Source organism: Bufo gargarizans, chromosome 7, assembly GCF_014858855.1.
Source record: "Bufo gargarizans isolate SCDJY-AF-19 chromosome 7, ASM1485885v1, whole genome shotgun sequence".
Classification (NCBI taxonomy): Eukaryota; Metazoa; Chordata; class Amphibia; order Anura; family Bufonidae; genus Bufo; species Bufo gargarizans.
Genome location: NC_058086.1, coordinates 89,348,860 through 89,364,991, shown reverse-complemented (window position 1 = coordinate 89,364,991; position 16,132 = coordinate 89,348,860). Strand labels below are relative to the sequence as shown.

General features: G+C 47.8%; 1 long non-coding RNA gene across 1 annotated transcript; it reads left to right on the top strand.

The window, feature by feature from the left end:
* Positions 1-7,265: 7,265 nt before the first annotated feature.
* LOC122943945 lies at positions 7,266-7,814 on the top strand. The gene is made up of 4 exons (XR_006390911.1): positions 7,266-7,292; positions 7,401-7,469; positions 7,544-7,666; positions 7,755-7,814. It is a non-coding gene; the product is annotated as an uncharacterized LOC122943945 (long non-coding RNA).
* Positions 7,815-16,132: the final 8,318 nt, after the last annotated feature.

Here is a 16,132-nt window from a genome sequence, read left to right as displayed (position 1 = left end):
TTTTTCGTTAGTCCGGTGGTGGCTCCCCGTAACTTGGCGTCGGCTTTGCGTAGGCTGGCCGTAGTAGCGGAATCCCCGTTGTCATGTTTGTGGGTGTCACCTTTGGGTTTGGTTCCTAAAAAGGAGGCGGGCAAGTTTAGGCTCATACACCACTTGTCGTTTCCTGAGGGCAGTTCTGTTAATGATGGTATTGCTGAGGAGCTTTGTTCGGTTTCGTATACTTCGTTTGATGAGGCTGTTCGGTTGGTGCGTCGTTTTGGTAAGGGGACTTTGTTGGCAAAGACGGATATAGAGGCCGCCTTTCGTTTGTTACCAATTCATCCGGATAGTTGTCATTTGTTGGGGTTTAAGTGGGAGGGCAGTTTTTATGTTGATTGTTGTCTGCCAATGGGTTGTGCAATTTCATGTTCTTTGTTTGAGAAGTTTGCTTCTTTCTTGGAGTGGGTGGTGAAGCAGGAGGCGGGTTGGACTTCCGTTTCACATTATCTTGACAATTTTTTGTTTCTGGGACCTGCTGGGTCGCCAGTTTGTTCGGTGTTATTGCACACGATGGAGAGCATAGCTGGTCATTTGGATGTCCCGTTGGCGCCGGAAAAGACGGAGGGTCCAGCGACTTCTGTGAAATTTTGGGGTATAGTGATTGATAGTGTGGCCATGGAGTGCCGGTTGCCAGATGAAAAGGTGGCGGATTTGCGCGATTATATTGCATTCTTGAGGAGGGCGAAGAAGGTGCAGTTGCGGCGTGTGCAGTCAGTTCTAGGGTAGTTGAATTTTGCATGTAGAATTCTGCCAATGGGCAGAGTGTTCTGCAGGCGCTTGGCCATGGCGACGGCAGGGGTGCAGAGGCCTTTCCATGTTTTGCGATTATCGTCTGAGGTTCGGGGTGACTTGCTGGTGTGGGAGCGTTTTTTGGGGGAATTTAATGGGCGTTCGGTGTGGATGGGGGCGCCTGTTGCCAGTGTTGATTTGGAGCTGTGTACGGATGCGTCGGGGTCTTGTGGTTACAGGGCCTTTTGTGGGGGGCAGTGGAGTGCAGGTGTCTGGGTGGAAGCGGGGTTCTTGGGGAATCTAGTTTTGTTGGAATTGTTTCCGATCGTTTTGTCTGTTGAGTTGTGGGGGGATGTGCTCAGTAGTGTTGAGCGGCATGTCCCATATTCGACTTTGCGAAATTTCACGAATATTCGAAAGAATATTCGTAAAATATTCGCAAATATTCAAATTCGTTATTATTTTGCATATGCGATAATTCAAATTTTCGCATTGCATAATACATATTATGCGATACATTTAACACTCTAAGGCTAGTTTCACACTAGCGTTCGGCTGTCCGCTCGTGAGCTCCGTTTGAAGGGGCTCACGAGCGGACCCGAACGCTTCCGTCCAGCCCTGATGCAGTCTGAATGGATGCGGATCCGCTCAGACTGCATCAGTCTGGCGGCGTTCAGCCTCCGCTCCGCTCAGCAGGCGGACACCTGAACGCTGCTTGCAGAGTTCGGGTGTCCGCCTGGCCGTGCGGAGGCGTGCGGATCCGTCCAGACTTACAATGTAAGTCAATGGGGACGGATCCGTTTGAAGAGGCCACAATATGGCTCAATCTTCAAGCGGATCCGTCCCCCATTGACTTTCAATGTAAAAGTCTGGACGGATCCGCTCAGGCTAATTTCACACTTAGCTTTTTTTTGCCAATATAATGCAGACGGATCCGTTCTGAACAGAGCCTCCGTCTGCATTATTATGATCGGATCCGTTCAGAACGGATCCGATCGAACTCTAGTGTGAAAGTAGCCCCGACAAGCGTCACTTCACTGTGTTGTTAGAATATACCATCGGATCTAAGTTTTCCGTACGTTCGTGAAAACTCAGTTCCAATGGTATATTTTAACTAACTAGGGTTAATAGCATTTTTCAAAAATTCGCCTATTAGCTGGCTGTTAGATAATTCGCCTATTCGCTATATTTGTTTATTCGCTACATAACCACCTAAAATAATAAGTGTGATGAGATTGTTCGCGCGCACGTGCGCGCGCATTATAGGCGTGGTTTATCGCGAGTACGTCAGGGTCAATCAATAGCATTTTTCAAATATTCGCCCAACCGCTGCCTGTTAGATAATTTGCCTATTCGATATATTCGCTTATTCTCTCTATTAGTTTATTCGCTACATATACCACCAAAGTCAGTGTGTTGCGATTGTGCGTGCGCGCGTGCATTATAGGCGTGGTTTATCGCGAGTACGTCAGCTCCATTTTAAGAGTGAATCTCCGACTCCTGACAAGAGAAAATGGTGGGCACAAGATTCCATGATGAAGAGGATGAACTCCTGCTAACAGTGGCATACCTACCAGGGAAGCAGGGGAAGCAGCTGCTTCGGGGCCCGGGCTGACAAGGGGCCCGGAGCAGTAGTAAACAGTCAGACTGGCCACACCCCCTCTACACTCACTTCACTGCTGCTTGGAATATCCTCGGAGCAGAGCAGGGAGCTAAGCCCCGCCCATCAGCACAGACCATTAATAGAGGAGCCTGGCTGCTTCATAGTGCAGCCAGGGCTCAGGACAGTGTGCTACAGGGAGATCCTGTCTCCCCTCCCTCTCCTAACTATTAGTACAGCCCAGCTTCTGCTACAGAGACTGCTCAGTAGTCGGCAGTAACAGGAGGGAGAGGGGAGACTGAATAGTGACAGGAAGTGCTGCAGAAAGAAGATGCTATGCCTGTCCCTCTCAGGAGCCCATACATTCCAGGCTTATGCCTGCCAACCCTAGCTGTCCTGCATCTCATGTAGCCCCCCCAGCTGCATTCATCTGCTGTCCTTTCAGAAGCCCCCCACCCCCCCCAGTTCTGTCCTGTGGGCCCCCTACTTATCTGATGCCCTGCCCTCTAGGCCCCCTATCCATCTGATGCCACACTCCTCTGGGCGCCCATGTGCAGCTTGGGGACACCAGAATGGGGACTGGAAGATCACGGAGCGGCGTGGAGCAGGCGAGTATGGTTTTTTCCACAACTGTACAATGCACCGCTAGTTCACATCACATTTTTGTCCAACATTTAAAGGGGTTGTCCGGGTTCAGAGCTGAACCCGGACATACCCTTATTTTCACCCAGACAGCCCCCCTGAGGCTAGCATCGGAGCATCTTATGCTCCGATGCACTCCTTTGCTCTGTGCTAAATCGCGCAGGGCACGGGCTCTTTTGTTTCCGCCCGGCAGTGTGTTCTGTGACGTCACCGGCTCTGAGGGGCGGGCTTTCGCTCTGCCCTAGCCGTTTTACTGGCTAGGGCAGAGCTAAGTCCAGCCCATCAGTGCCAGTGATGTCACCGGGGTTCCTGGAAGCCCCATGGAGAGCCCCGGTACGTCACCAGATCTCCAAAAAATGCCTTTGCCCTGCACAATTTAGCGCAGGGCAAAGGAGAGCATCAGAGCATGAACTGCTGCGATGCTCATGTCAGGGGGGCTGCCGGGGTGAAAATGGAGGGATGTCCGGGTTCAGCTCTGAACCCAGACAACCCCTTTAAGGCTGGGTTCACATCACGTTTTTCCCATCCGTTTAACGTATACAAAAAAACATATTCGGATGCCTCATACTGATGCCATGACAGTGACATCCGTTCACCATAGAGTTTCATTGTAAAAAAAAAAAATATATCATTTTATTTTTTTACCGGATTGTGCAGGATACAAGAACGTGGAGTACTGCATTTTTGTATTGTGTACGTCATAGTCCAGTAAAAACACATGTATGTTAAAGAATCAAATGCCACTGTATGACGCCTGCCTGCCCGTTTAAAAATTTGCTGTGGGGCCCAGTCATTTCTAGCTACTCCACTGGTTACCAGGGGCTCAGACCATGGGGACGGACTACAGTCGGTGTCAGCCCTGCAGCAATACATAGAATGGGCGCCTATGCTACAGCAGGGGTCATACTGTGCTGTACATACAGTGTAGTGTGATGTCATGTTCACCTCTCCGGGTATATTACCCAGGAAAGCACAATTCTGCAAAAAGGACATGTTCTATCTTTTGGTGGAACGGAAGTGTGGAATGGAACCCCACGGAAGCCCTGCGTAGTGCTTACATAGTGTTCCGTTCCGTGATTCCGTTTCGCACCCTTCTGCATCTCTGGATTTGCGGAACCATTAAAGTGAATAGGTCCGCATCCGTGATGCGGAATGCACACGGAACGGTGCCCATTTATTGCTGATCCGCATATGCGGTCATCAATACGGGAATGGCTGGCCCCTTTCACACAAACGATACGGTTTGGCTCCAGATGCGTTCAGGGTGCATTCAGTGAAACTCGCACCATTTTTCAAGAAAGTTCAGTCAGTTTTGTCTAAGATTGCGTTCAGTTTTTTCTGCGCGAGTGCAATGCGTTTTGATGCGTTTTTCATGCACATGATAAAAAACTAAAAGTTTACAAACAATATCTCCTTGCAACCTGGTGGTGAGCGTGGTGACGTCACTAAAGGTACTTTTCCTGCCAGGTCCTGAAAGAAGACAAGCCGGGCTGCGCGATCAAGTGGATGAGGTGAATAATTAATTATGTTATTATTTTTTAACCCCTCAAGCCACATGTTACTTAGCATTCTGTATTAAGAATGCTATTATTTTCCCTTATAACCATGTTATAAGGGAAAATAATAAAGTTCGGGTCCCTATCATCTCCTAGCAACCATCCGTGAAAATCGCATTGCATCCGCAATGCTTGCGGATGCAATGCAATTTTCAAGCAGCCCCATTCACTTCTGTGGTGCCTGCGCTACGTGAAAAACGCAGAATATAGAGCATGCTGCGATTTTTACGCAACGCACAAGTCATGCGTGGAAATCACTGATCATGTACACAGCCCCATTGAAGTGAATGGGTCCGGATTCAGTTCGGATGCAATGTGTTCACATCATGCATTGCACCCGCGCGGAAAACTCGCCCGTGTGAAAGGGGCCTAAGACTTTGACACGGCCCCCACAACAGTATGATAGAATGACACTACATGACAGATAGGGTGTGTGTATGTATATAATATATATAATAGGAAAAGGATGGCATGGCAGCCTAGTCTGGTCTAGATCGTGACTAGCCAAAGGAGCGGGGTTTACACGGGGGGGGGGGGGGGGCCCATACAAATATTTGCTGTGGGGTCCACTCACCTCTAGTTACGCCCCTGCCTGCTAACCGTAAGTACAACACTTCATGTCATAACATTTTGAATGCATGTTCGCACCATATCTGTATAGTATAGTAATTATTAAGCAATAGTATGTTTACATATTCGCGCATGCGCAGTTATGCGCATATATCTCCGCACTAAATATAACTTTATTTTTAATCATGTCTGATTAGATAATCGTCATTGTTGTAATAAGTATTGTTTTGACATCACAGCACTTTGTAAGAAGTATGTATGTATGGACAGCAAAGAAATATCATGCACATTGCATATACATTTTCCTGCCACACACTGCATACCGCACACTGCATACCACACACTGCATACCACACACAAACACATAGGGCCAGATTTATCATTAGCTCAGGTCAGAATAATGGAGTGAAAAAGTCTCAAAAAAGTCCCAAAGGCTAAAACTGCGCACAAATTTGCGACTTTTTTCTGCTCTGCACTATGCTCGCCAGTTTTCTGAAAGTGGCCGTGTTTTCTTATGTAAATGAATCTCTAGACAGATTTACTATTGGGACTTTTTTTAAAAGTCGCAAAAAAGTCGCAACTTCACTCCAGTGAGGACCATGCTTATCTTATGAGACTTTTTAATAGAACATGCAACTTTTTCGAAATGATGTGCGACTTTTGTAAAGCTGCTTACTAACAGATAAACTGCTACCGTCAAACCACATTTATTACAGTCTTAAAGGGCCGTTCATAAATCTGACTTGGCTAAAACTGACTTTAGCCATATGTGAAAGTGGAGTGAGCTGTCAGAGTCGTGATAAATGTGGCCCATAGTGCCAGATTTATCATTACTCCGACAGCTCACTCCACTTTCACAAATGTCTAAAGTCAGTTTTAGCCAATTCAGATTTATGATCATCCCTTTTTACGGTAGCAGTTTATCCGTCAGTAAGCAGCTTTACAAAAGTCGCACGTCCTTACGAAAAAGTCGCATGTTCTATTAAAAACTCTCATAAGATAAGCATAGTCCTCACTGGAGTGAACTAGCGCATTTTTTTTTTGCAACTTTTTAAATAGTCCCAATAGTAAATGTGTCTAGAGATTCATCTACATAAGAAAACACGCCCACTTTCATAAAACTGGCGAGCATAGTGCAGAGCAGGAGAAAGTCGCAAATTTGTGCGCTGTTTTAGCGTTTGCACATTTTCTTGCGACTTTTTCACTCCATTATTCTGACTTGAGCTAATGATAAAGCTACTTTCACACTTGCGTTCGGGGCTCCGCTTGTGAGTTCCGTTCAAAGGCTCTCACAAGCGGCCCCAAACAGATCCGTACTGCCCCAATGCATTCTGAATGGATAAGGATCCGCTCAGAATGCATCAGTCTGGCAGCGTTTGGCCTCCGTTTCGCTCTGCAGGCGGACACCCGAACGCAGCTTGCAGCGTTTTGGTGTCCGCCTGGCCGTGCGGAGGCGTGCGGATCCGTTCATAGTTACAATGGAAGTCAATGTCCTGTCCTTGCTCCGCTTTGACACGGATCCGTTCGAAAACGTTCATGTTTCTGAACATGCACAGTAACTTCCTGTCCCTCCCCCTCATCGTCGGCCATTTTGGATCATCGACTTGGTCAGACTGGTAAGTGTATGAAGTTTTGTCTGTTTGTCTATCTTTCTTTTTTTACTATCTATCCATCTATCCATCTATCTATCTATCTATCTATCTATCTATCTCTCTATTTCTAGGGTGGGGGGGCTGCTGGCACTTGGGAAGGGGTGTGTGTGTCTGGAACTGTGGTTGCTGCTGGCACTGCGGGGGTGTTTGTGGCTGAAACTGTGGTTGCTGCTGGCACTGCGGGGGTGTTTGTGGCTGGAACTGTGCGGTGCTTCTGGCAGTGCGGGGGTGTTTGTGGCTGGAACTGTGGGGGCTGCTGGCATTGGGGGGGCTGAGGGCACTGTGGGAAAGTTGTTTGGAACTGGGGGCCTGATGTCATTGTGGGGGGCTGCTGGCACTATGCGGGGCTGCTGTCTCTCGGGGTGTTTATGTCACTTGGGGGGATTATGGCTCCTGTCGGATTAATTTTTTTAATCATTTTATTATTAGGGTCGTTCCAAAAAAAAAAAAAAATAATAGAAAGAGACATCTGCGGTGGGGAAGCCCATATCTATATTTTAAAAAGTAAGTATAAAAAAAAATAATAATAATAATTTTGATATATGAGGAAATAGTGCTCTACAAGTTCCTTTAACGTTATCTGCATTTTGTCTGGTATTCTGTTGCGTACAGATGTCATCAAAGAAGACATCGATAGACTGGAGTAACCCACCCAGAAGGCACCGCCGTATCCAGTGGCGGGTAAGTATAAAATCAACACTTGGAGTTTTTACTGTTTGATTCGTTGTATTAATCAGTATGTGCTCTTATTATAGATTTCGTCATCATCATCATCAGCGGAGGGCTCTCCCGAAGTGGGCGGCGCTGCCGGGGCCAGCTCACCTGCATCAACAGCGTCCAGGGGAGGTGGACCAAGCCCGGACCGAGGCTGTCAAGAAGTAAGTATATATATATATATATATAGATTTCGTAAAAATTGTTTTTATTTAAGTACAGTCTTCTAAAAAAAAATTAAATTTGTATTAGCAATCTGCACATAGAGCCGCCAGCGAGGATCCCCCAGTCGCCTCCAGAGTCCGTGGGAATGAGCGTGGCGGTCGTAGACGTGTAAGTATTGAATTTAGTAGTTTTAATTAGCATTTTGTATTAGGATTTACATTAAATTTTGTATTTCCTTTTTTTCCAGGGTTCCCTAGGCTCCACCAGGGAAGATGAGGAGTTCGGGGTTCCAAGCATCGATAACCTGCTCCTCATCCGACTGGTGGAGGCGCGTCCAGCATTATGGGACCACTCCGACCGCCACCACGCCGATCATCGCCATACCCAGCGGCTCTGGAGGGACATCTCTGCTGCAGTTTTTGAGACCTGGGGGGATCTAGATGCGGCGGCTCAGGAGAAATATGGTAAGTAAAACAATATGTATTTTAATACATTAAAATATTGTTGTTTTCCTTTCATCATGCTGATTTTAGTTTTTATTGTTTTTTTCCATAGTCAAACTGGTTATAACGCGTTGGCGATCTATCCGGGACTGCTTTAGGAGGGATTCCAGAGGAACCACAGGGACCACATACATCCATACGGCGGCCCTGGGGTTCCTACGAAAGGCAATGGCACCAAAAAGGTAAATATTTATAACAACTGTTTAAAAAATAAATTGTAAAGGGGCTGTCTGAGACAGTGGAGCGTTTGGCTCCCCTGTTTTGGACAGCCCCCCACAGTCAGATGGACAACTGTTCTCTCTGTCTGAGTGTAAGGGGCTGTCTGAGACAGCGGAGCGTTTGGCTCCCCTGTTTTGGACAGCCCCCCACAGTCAGATGGACAACTGTTCTCTCTGTCTGAGTGTAAGGGGCTGTCTGAGACAGCGGAGCGTTTGGCTCCCCTGTTTTGGACAGCCCCCCACAGTCAGATGGACAACTGTTCTCTCTGTCTGAGTGTAAGGGGCTGTCTGAGACAGCGGAGCGTTTGGCTCCCCTGTTTTGGACAGCCCCCCACAGTCAGATGGACAACTGTTCTCTCCGTCTGAGTGTAAGGGGCTGTCTGAGACAGCGGAGCGTTTGGCTCCCCTGTTTTGGACAGCCCCCCACAGTCAGATGGACAACTGTTCTCTCTGTCTGAGTGTAAGGGGCTGTCTGAGACAGCGGAGCGTTTGGCTCCCCTGTTTTGGCCAGCCCCCTATGGTATACGGTAGACATAGCATAGAACATGGATGTTTTATTTAAACAATTCCTAACTTTCCTTTTTTTTTTCTACAGAAGTGCCAGCAGCACTCGGGAGCCTGACCAACCTCCTGAAGCGGAACCGGAACAGATCGCCAGCGCCAGCCCTCCTGTCCCTCATGCATCGGCTCAGGATAATCTGGGTCCCCTACCGGGTCCCTCCGCTCAACAGAGGCTCTTAGGTTTCCGTCAAAATTTGAGAGCCCTGGTGAGCGGGCAGAGATCTGGTAGGCCAAGTCGAGCCGATTATGCGAACCTTGTAGAGGTCGTTTCCGACGCTCTAGAAGGTTTTGCCCGACATCAGATGGAGTTTGATGCTGACTTGATTCGCTGCTGGGAGGGGGCGGAGTCGGCGTATCAACGCAGCCCAAACTACCATTATGGGCTAAACATGATCGGTTTGATGGACTCAATGACGCCCGAGCAGTTGCATGAGTTTAAAATCATGGTAGAGAACAGGTCATGGGAAATCATTTTGGCTCTTTATTGATCATAGACCCTATGATTGGCACATGAACAAGCAAATGCTTGTTCATTGTTCAATCTTGTGCCCTTTCACATGAGCCCTTGTGGGAGTCACGGTCTGTCAGCATCATCAGGAATTCATTAATAAATTGTGATTTTAACGTTTAATGATTTCCTGATGACGCTAATATAACTAGTGTGATTACCACAGGGCCGTTTCTAGGGACGGGCGGCCGCCCGGGGCGCTGTCAGAAGCAGGGGGCGCCCGTTGAGGTAAAAAAATAAAAATAAAAATAAAAATAAAAAAAAATAATTTGGTTATGAAGGTAAAGGATCGGGCGGCCGGCCGGCGGCGCCCCTCATGTTTGCGCCTCCTGAGCGGCCGGCTCAGTGCTGCGCAGCCTGCCTGCGCTGCAGACTGCTGAGTTGTTAATGTAGCGTGGCCGAGCTCTGTTCGGTCCGGCCCGAGGTACAGGAGCATTTGTTTCCTGTACCCGGCCGGACTGAAAGGAAGTGCACACTAAGTGAGCACTTCCTGTCAGCCGGGTACAGGAAACAAAAGCTCCTGTACCGCGGAGCGAACAGAGCTCGGCCACGCTACATTAGAGGTGACATTGACAAGGGGGAGGAAATGAGAGTGACGGGGGGGGGGGAGTAGAATGAGACTGAGAGTGACAAGGGGGGGGGGAGTAGTAGAATGAGAGTGACAAGGGAGGGGGGGGGAGTAGTAGAATGAGAGTGACAAGGGAGGGGGGGGAGTAGTAGAATGAGAGTGACAAGGGAGGGGGGGGAGTAGTAGAATGAGAGTGACAAGGGAGGGGGGGGGAGTAGTAGAATGAGAGTGACAAGAGGGGTGGGGGGAGTAGAATGAGAGTGACAAGGGGGGTGGGGGGAGTAGAATGGAAGAACCCAGTTTCTGACACAATACAGTTTCTGACACAAACTGCACTGGAAGAACCCAGGTTCTGACACAATATGGACTCCTTTGCAGCCAATAACTTGCCACAAGGGTCTATTTCTTATGGGCTGATTCACAAATAACCTATTATATCGTATTGATGATACGTCCTGTAATTAAATTCATACATGCAGAACGATGGAAGGTGGGCCTTTTTAATTGTGCTGTTGGAAGCTTGTTGACATATCCAGCTTATTACAGCTCCTGTAGAGCAATTCTCTGAGCTGTACTGCTTTCTGAGAGGGTTAACTTTTCTCGTATCAGAGTGACAAGGGGGGGGGGGAGAAGGGGAGAAGAGAGTGACAAGGGAGGGGGGGGGAGAAGAAAGTGACAAGGGAGGGGGGGAGAAGAGAGTGACAAGGGAGTCCGCAGAGCCAGACCAAGAGCCAGACTGCAGCCAGAGACCAGATCATCTAATTGTCCTGGTGGTAAGTAGACAATGCACTATGTGTATTATTTAATTGTTTAGTTATTAATACTACATTTTGCGGACCGCACATTGCCGGCACTAAGAGAATATGCCTATTCTTGTCCGCTATTGGGGACAAGAATAGGACATGTACTATTTTTTTTCAGGATCGGAATTGCGGATCCGGGTCCGCAATTCCGGATCTGATAAGGGGGGGGTGGGGATGCCAATTTTTATCTTGCCTAGGGCGGAGACTCAGGACACGCCCCCTCTACACAGGACACTCCCCCTCTACACAGGACACATGCTGCCTGAGGAGAGAGACCGGAGGGCTGGAGCTGGAGCAGAGAAGTGTGTAGACAGTCTGTGAGTGAGTCTGCACTGTGACTGTCTCTTGTCTGTGGGACAGAAGGAAAGGGGGGGGGGGGGGACTCTTCGATCGGCTGCTGGATGCTGCTTCATTCTATTTAGTTGTGTTACTGTTTTATTAAGCAGTTTGCCTCCATGACACCTGCCCCCCCCCCCTCTCACATATCCTGTCCTATCTCATCCTCATGTATCCAGAGCTCCTGTTTCACCCTCCTATCTCCTATTGCTGCCCTGCACAGACCTCCTGCCACTACTTCTTGTATGAATCCCCCTCAGAGCCCCTTCCACCTACTTGCTGTGTCCACCCCTCCTGTCCATCCAGGGCCCCTGTCTCACTCCTCTGCCTCTCATTATGGTGGCATCTGAACAGCATTCACCATAAGGACCTTCTAACGTCACAGGGTCATGTGACTGTGCCCCCCACCCCGTACTGTGCCCCTTTATACCCTGCATTGTGCCCTCTTACCACACCCTGTGCAGTGCCCATAGTCATTCCCTGTACTGTGCCCTCTTATACCCTTTATCCGGTCACTGTATGGTGGTTTTATCATTGTATGGCGGTGTTATCACTATATGGCGGTGGTATCCAATAACTGCATGGCCATAACTGTATCCCCTTCCCTGCTCACACCACTTTTTTTAGACCTGGCACCACGACCGTGTGCTGGCCATGCCAGTGCTGCAGACTGCAAATTGCGATCCACAATGCACGGGCACCGACCGTGGAGCAGCCGCATGCGGATCGTGGGTCCACGATCCGTCTGTTCTGCAGAACGATAGAGCAAGTTCTATTTTTTTTGCGGAACGGAAGCACGGAACGGAGTGCTTCCGTTCAGTGCTAACGTTCTGTTCCACACCGCATCTCTGGATTTGCGGACCCATTCAAGTTAATGGGTCCGCATCCGTGATGAGGAGTGCACACGACCGGTGCCCTGTGTGCAAGAGGCCTAAGGCTAGCTGCACACAGCTGCGATTTTGAAAACAGAAAATCTGCTCAGTTTTTCACATAGATTTCTGTGCTTTCCTGCACCAAAAACTGCATGTGCTACTTGTGGCCTTTGGTGCGCATTTTTCGCATATCTCCTCCTTGCATTGAAAAGGGTGAAATCCGCACAAAAGAACCACAAAAAGAATTGATATGCCTCTGATTTCAAATCTAAACAGCAGGTCAATTTCCGTATGGGAAAAAAAATCCAATCTCATTTATTTTGCTGGTACTGTATTATGCCTCATTCAAAGAGTCAGTGTTTGGTCAGTGATTTCCATCAGTGATTTTCAGCCCAAACCAGGTGTAGCTATAAACACAGAACAGGGGCAGATCTTTCCTTTAGGGCTCATGCACACGGCTGTTGCCCGGATTGCGGCCTGCATACAGGGGGTCCGCAATACACAGGCATTGGCTGTGTGCACCCTGCACCATGGATCGCGGATCCATTCTCTTCAATGGGTCCGCAATCACTGAGATACAGAACAGAGGCACGGTTTGGAACCCCACGGATGGTGTTTCTGGCCGTGCCTCCGCACCGCAAAAAAGTGTTGGATGTTGGATGCAGATCGTGGACCCCATTCAAGTGAATGGGTCCACGATCTGCATGCGGCTGCCCCACGGTCGTGCCTGTGCATTGAGGACCACAGCACGGGCCCGGCCGGCACACGGCCGTGGGCATGAGCCTTATCTTATGTCTGTGGAGGCTCCAATCCTGGTTTTGGCTCACATGATGGAAATCACTGACCAAAACACTGACTTGTGAATGAGGCTTTTACTCTTCTTTGTTTCCGCAAGAGAATCCGTGTGGGGAAAAATGTGTGATCCGCAACATGTACAGGTACCCTAAATCTGCCCACTATCTTGTCAACGTTTATAAGCATTTGCTGAACACATTTAATGTTAAACGAGTTTTATTTTGTTTTGTTTTTACTGGCATTTTGGTGGTGTTTTTATTTTTTTCATGTATTCCTGCTGCACTTTGTACTATGTGCTTTCTAAGTCCTGTGGAGATGCTTATGGGGGGAAAAAAGCGCCACACCTAGAGCCTTCTAAATTTTGTAAGGGGTGGGATGGGGTAACTATCTGTATGAGACCTAATAGGGTATACGTATATGGTGTGTATTATGCGCTGCTTTTTGTTCGGAAAATCGGCAGTGTAATACTGTACCAGCTGAGGAGATGGTATTTTTATATTAACTCATATTAAAATCTCATGTGCATAAGGACCTTCTAACGTCACAGGGTCATGTGACTGTGCCCCCCACCCCGTACTGTGCCCCTTTATACCCTGCATTGTGCCCTCTTACCACACCCTGTGCAGTGCCCATAGTCATTCCCTGTACTGTGCCCTCTTATACCCTTTTATCCGGTCACTGTATGGTGGTTTTACCATTGTATGGCGGTGTTATCACTATATGGCGGTGGTATCCAATAACTGCATGGCCATAACTGTATCCCCTTCCATGCCCACACCACTTTTTTTAGACCTGGCATGAGCGGGAAAAGATACAGATTGCGGTGCTAAGGACCTTTGCGCCACAATCTGTGTCAGAAATACGCCTAATATAGACGTATTTCTATATAATAAATGACTCCTAATTATATTATTATTTAGGGGTAGGGCTAATATCTTTATATTATATAGATTCTAGTGTATTATACGGTGCCCTGTATTTCCCAGTAGAACATGATCCTTGGGAAGCATAGCCCTCATCCCTGACCACCAGGACCAGGTAGCGCTCAGTACATGGCGGCCTCCCCTCTCCGCCACGCTGCTCCGCTGTGTACTGGGGCTTATTCTGACACTAGTGCTGGGTTCACATCCCATTTGTGCCATCCATTTAATGTATACCAAAAATGTCTGCGTTACAGATGCCTCAGACTGATGCCGTACAGTGGCGTCCGGTCACCATACAATCCTCAGACTGATGCCGTACAGTGGCGTCCGGTCACCATACAATCCTCAGACTGATGCCGTACAGCGGCGTCCGGTCACCATACAATCCTCAGACTGATGCCGTACAGTGGCGTCCGGTCACCATACAGTTCCATTGTAAAAAAACATATATGTTAACGTATGCATTTTTTACTTGACTCTGCATGATACAAAAACGTGGAGTGCTGCACATTTGTATACATCAAACCGATAGGAAAAACGTGATGTGAACACACATTGGGGGGGAGGGGGGGCGCACTAAAATTTGCTGTGGGGCCCAGTCAGTTCTAGCTACATCACTGCACATCTCCTTCTCTCCTCCAGGCCCAGCTCACTGCTGCAGCGGCCGCCGGAGAGAAGGAGCGCAGGGAGCTGCGGTTAGTGAATGACAGGACTGCCAGCTCCCCTGCAATGATAGGTATGTGAGGGGGCCACTGGGGGGGTCATTCATCACACTGTGAGGGCCCCTTACACAGTATAATGACTCCCAGTGCCCCCCATTTAGTATAATGATCCCCATTGACCCTCCATTTAGCATAATGACCACCAGAGCCCCCATTAAATATAATAACCCCTCGTGCCCCCTCCATACAGTATAACCCCCAGTGTGGGGGCGACTGGGGGTCATTATTCTGAATGGAGGGTCACTGTGGAGTCATTATACTGTGAGGGCCCTTTACATAGTATAATGACCCCCAGTGTCCCCCATTTAGTATAATGATCACCAATGACCCTCCATTCAGTATAATGACCCCCAGAGCCCCCTCCATACAGTATTCCCCCAGTGTGGGGGCTACTGGGGGTCATTATTCTGAATGGGGGCGACTGGCGGTCATTATTCTGAATGGGGGGCGACTGGGGGTTATTATTCAGAATGCCGGGCTACAGGTGGTCATTATACAGTGGGGGGGGGGGGAGAATTGGGGGTTCATTATACTGTGTGAAGGACCACTAGTAGTCATTATACTGTGTGAAGGGCCACTAGTAGTCATTATACTGTATAGGGGCCACTGGGGGTCATTATACCGTGTGGGAGCCACAGGGGGACATGTCAATGTAAAAAAATGCCTCATGGGGGCCCACTGGGATTTATCGCCCAAGGGTCCACATGAACCTGGAGCCGGCCCTGGTCTGACCTGAAAAGGAGGCACCCGGTCTGGGTCAAAGAGCTCAGTCAGAGAGTCTGCCCTGGTACTTTTTTTTTTTTTTTATCACCCTTTACAAATTATTACTTATTTTTACCTGTTGTTAAACATAGCAAATCATCCCTTTACCTCACATATCTCTATCTCGCTGTGAGTGTATATATATATATATATATATATATATATATATATTTATCCACACAGCGCGGTAGTGATGTATGATGTAACCGGCTGATTTTGTACTTTGCACACACACACATAATAATAATAAATATATGTGTGTGTGTGTGTGTGTGTGTGTGTATATCTAGATAAACAGCAATCATCAATCTGTATTAGGGCTGTTTCACACGAGCAGATGCCGTGCGTGACATCCGCTCCGTGAATGACAGCCAAGACCCGATTCACAAGTGCTCAATTTCATAATTTATTTTTCTGAACTGACTTGAGGACCCATTCATCTCTAAGGGGGCCGCACGATGTGCGTCCCGTCTCCAGAAAAGCGGACCCGCACTTCTGGGTCCACATTTCAGTTCTTAAAAAAAAAAAAAAAGAATGAATATATTTTTGCACTAAATATAACTTTGTCTTTTATGATGTCTGATTAGATATTCATCATTGTTGTAATAAGTACCCTAGACAGGTACATATCAGCTCAGCTGGCCAATGTCCGATTGATCAGACCCCACACACAATCGCAATACAATCCGATCTTATAACGTGAACATTAAATATAATATTTACACCTTCTAACAAATACTTTTTGCTGTATTTTTGATGATATTTATTAATAATCCTTGTATTATTGTCCTCAATTGAGGCCAAGAATAGTCATATTATATTATTGACATTGACGTGCGGTCTTCAAAATGCGTCACACACATTGCCGGTGTCCTTTTTTTTTTTTGTGTGTGG